A 4339-nucleotide genomic window follows, 5' to 3' on the forward strand; every position below is an offset into this window, starting at 1 on the left:
AATCAGGGTCTTTTCCAGTGAGTCAGTTCTTCACATCACTTGGCCAAAGTATTGGAGTTTCAGCTTCAGCATCAGTCCTTCCAATGAATATTCAGGGCTGATTTCCTTTAGGATGGACTGGTTGGATCTCTTTGCCTTCCAAGGGACTCTCAAGAGTCTTCTCCAGCACAACAGTTAAAAAGCATCAATTCTTTGGCACTCTGCCTTCTTTATTGTCCAGGTCTCACATCCATACATGACTACTGGAAAGACCATACATAGCCTTGACTAAACCAGCCTTTGTCAGCAAAGTGATATCTTTGCTTTTTAACACATTGTCTAGGTTTGTCATAGCTTTCCAGCCAAGAAGAAATCGTCTTCTAGTTTCATGACTGCAGTCACCATACACAGTGATTTTAGAGCTGGAAGAGGAAACCTGTCCTCTGCCTCCACCCTTTCCCCTTCTATTAGGCATAAAATGGTGGGACCAAATGCCATGATCTTAGTTTTTTTTAATATTGAGTTTTAAGCCAACTTTTTCACTCTCCTCTTTCACCCTCATCAAGAGCCTCTTTAGTTCCTCTTCACTTTCTGCCATAAGAGTGATATCATCTGCATATCTGAGGTTGTTGATATTTCTCCCAGCAATCTTGATCCTAGCTCACAGCTCATATAGCCTGGCATTTCACATGATGTGCTCTGAGTACAGGTTAAATAAACAGGGTGACAATAAACAACCTTATTGTACTCCTTTCTCAATCCTGAACCAGTCAGTTTTTCGATAAGGGTGCTAACTGTTCTGACCCACATAACAGGTTTTTCAGGAGACGAATAAGATGGCCTGGTATATCCATCTCTCCAAGAGTTTTCCACAGTTTGTCATGATCCACACGGTCCAAGACTTTAGTGTAGCCAATGAAGCAGAAGTGGGTGTTTTTCTGGAATTCCCTTGCTTTCTCTATGATCCAGCGGATGTTGGCATTTTATCTCTGGTTCTTCTGCCTTTTCTAAACCCAGCTTGAACATCTGAAAGTTCTCTGTTCATGTAATGCTGAAGCCTAGCTTGGACGATTTTGAGCATAACCTCATACTAACGTGGGAGATGAGTGCACTTGTCTGGTGGTTTGAATGTTGTAATGTACTGAATGTCCTAAAGTACTGCCCTTCTTGGGAATTGGGATAGTATGTAATACCATTATGTAAATATGATTTTCTTTTCCTGGAAGTATGCACATTTCTTTTTTTCCTAAGCCATTAGTGTGGAGATCTGAGTCAATTTACTTAGTATTTGAGTTTGAGATAATTTTTCATTGCTATATTTTGCCTTCAGTGTACCTTCAGCTTCAAAACATTTTGCTTAGGAAGAGGCTAGGTTTCCAGAAGTTTTGTTTTGTTTTGTTTTTAAATATTCCTGCTTCACCTGCAGCTTTGAGACTTGCAGTGTACTTGTACCTCAGGATTTTCTTGATGCACTCTTGCCCCTCCCTAGCAGTAATCTTCTATTGTCTGGTACTAGGCTTGGCTACTCTAGTGGTGGAAACCAACGGGGATCCTGTGTTGTCCTGGTCCAGCCTCAATTAGAGAGTTTGCAAACTTTGTTGCCATATGGGAGGTCAGGAAATGATCTGGCCCCAAATCTTTAGAAGTGTTCTACCATTGTGAGAGGTTCATTATACTATCTCCTGCCCAAGACCCACCAAAGATACAAGGAAGAGTTTTGAATGTCATGGAGAGGAGGGGCAGGATCATTGAGAAAGCCCCGGGGACAGAAATAGTCTCTCCTGTGAGCAGGAGAGGTGTGAATTTCTCTTGTATCTGTGACTCCCAGGAGTTCCATACTCTTATGTAGCCCATACTTTGCCTTTAGCAATTCATTGAAAGGTTTTGTGTGAATTCTTCTTACCTTCTTCTGTGGAGCCCAGTGTTTCATTCTTTTGTGTTCTGCCACAGGTAAACATGTGCTCATGTTCCACCTCTTAAGTGTTGGCACCTGAGTTTCCTTAGATTTTAGCTCTTTGCTCTGTGACCTCAGTTCTCTGATGGGTCCAGGAAAAGTTACCATTTTATGGTTTATCCGGCTATTGCTGTTGTGTTAGGGTGTGAGCAATACTCTTCCCAGCTTTTTACATCCTAGAATTCTTTGTGTTTTGAGAACTTTTTTTTATCTAATCCATTTCATATATGTTTAATATGTAGCATGATAATTGATGTTGCCTTTCATTTACTAGCAATTTTGATTCCCCCTTTGACTTACAGTTATTTTTTAACATACCTATTTTTTATTGGTGTATAATTGCTTTACCGTGTTGTGTTACTTTCTGCTGTACAATGAAGTGAATCAGCTGTGTTGTTGTGCTTAGTTGCTCAGTTGTGTCTGACTCTTTGCTACCCCATACACTGTAGTCCACCAGGCTCCTTTCTCCATGGAATTCTCCAGGCAAGAATACTGGAGTGGGTTGCCATTCCCTTCTCCAGGGGATCTTCCCAACCCAGAGATCAAACCCAGGTCTCCTGCATTGCAGGCAGATTCTTTACCATCTGAACCACAGGGAAGCCCAAATCAGTTGTATGTATACATATATCCCCTCTCTCTTGAACCTCCCACCCACCCCTATCCCACCCCTCTAGGTCACCCCCAAAAATATAGAACGCTTCACAAATTTGCAAGTCATCCTTATGCAGGGGCCATGCTAGTCTTCTCTATATCATTCCAATTTTAGTATGTGTGCTACTGAAGAGAGCACTGATATACAGTTATCTAGATAGAGACTTTTAAAAAGTCACTATCATTCTTAAGATTTTTGGACCAGAATGTATATTCAGAATTTATAGGATATGTGTTTAATCTCTATGAAGCCAGTTTTATTAATTATTAATAATAGACAAATTCTCTATCTTTTGTCTGCTTGATCTAAGATTGAAAAACATATGTTAAGGTATCCATTATAGTAGTAGCTTTACACTTTTTTTAAATACCTTTCTTTCTCCCTGGTTATTTTAGTTATAATTTTGTAAGCTATTTTCAGCCCAGAAATACTTATGAATGTCTTTGTTTTGGAATATCAAGCAAGATAACCCTCTGATTTAATTAAGTTGGGTTTTTTTTTTTTCTATGATAACTTCTAGTTTCTTGTTTTTTGTATTTTTGCCCATGTCTTTGTTTCTAATCTGTTTTCTGTATCCACTGAAAACTCAAGTACATATTTATTGTCCTTCCTTCCCTAGACTATTGACATAGGTTTCCCATCAGTCTCCTTCTTCTACTTTTACCTTATTACAATCCATTCTCCAGTCAGCAGCCAGAGTAATAATTTTCTAGCTGAAAGCTCTCCTGTGACTTCTCTCACACTCAGACTTCTTCCCATGCTTATGTTATGTAATCTACCCCCGGCTATTTCTCCAGCCTCATCTCACCACACTCTCCCCTTTGCTTCCTATGCTCTAGCCATACTGGCTTTATTTCTTTTCCTAAACTGTGCTGTGCCTATACTTAAGGGTTTTTGCACAAAGTAGTTTCTCTACCTAGAAGGCTTTGTATCATGACTATTGCCCTCTTTTCCTTCAAGACTAAATGCATTTGTCACCTCAGAGAATTCTCCCTAAACCTAAAGTAGTCATTCTGTCACCAAGTTACTGTATTATATCGCTTCATTTTTTTTTTCTTTAAAACATTTACTAGCATCTGAAATATTTCTAGTCATTTATTTGTGGAAATCCATGAGAGTGGGTACCTTGTGTGAGCTCTTTTCTGTTTTATCCCTGGCACCTGTAACCCTGTACATCTCAGGGAGATTTACTTCAGCTATTTCTTTAGGTCTTCATCTAATCAGTTCTCTCCTTCTAAAATTTCTTTTTGTACTCACTTACCTTATCTGGAGTTCTTTCAAATGCCATAATTTTCTTCTTCATGTGTTTTCCCTTGAATTTCTCAGAATTCCTTTTTAAGTTTGTTTACTAATATGCTGATTCTGTTTTCTGTAGTACCTAGTTTTTCTATTTACTGCTTCCATTGGGATTAAAAAACCTGCAATTCCATAATCACATTTTTTTCTTACCATATTTTTTTCTGATTATATTGTTTCTATTGCTATAATGTCCTTTTGGAATCTGTTGGAAAAATTATTCAAGTTGGGTCACTTTTTTTGAACTGCTGAATCTTTTGTTTGTCTCACATTTTTATTTATTACTTTGCTTTTCATTATGGAGGGAGACCTGGATTGATACCTGATTTGCCCAATAGTAGGAATTGAGATGACTTTGCTGTAGATTGTGTCTGTCCTCCTTTAGTGCTTTCAGGCTACTGACATGAACAAGAGCATTACGGAGAGTGAAGTTATGGTAAAGGGAATAGTCAGGTCTG

General features: G+C 38.7%; 1 non-coding gene across 1 annotated transcript; it reads right to left on the minus strand.

Annotated features, from left to right (window-relative positions):
* Window positions 1-2616: 2616 nt before the first annotated feature.
* Window positions 2617-2723, minus strand: LOC139184336 (U6 spliceosomal RNA). The gene has a single exon (XR_011567913.1). It is a non-coding gene; the product is annotated as a U6 spliceosomal RNA (small nuclear RNA).
* Between the last annotated feature and the right edge of the window lie 1616 nt (window positions 2724-4339).

The sequence above is a fragment of the Bos indicus genome, chromosome 7, assembly GCF_029378745.1.
Source record: "Bos indicus isolate NIAB-ARS_2022 breed Sahiwal x Tharparkar chromosome 7, NIAB-ARS_B.indTharparkar_mat_pri_1.0, whole genome shotgun sequence".
NCBI classification, from domain to species: Eukaryota; Metazoa; Chordata; class Mammalia; order Artiodactyla; family Bovidae; genus Bos; species Bos indicus.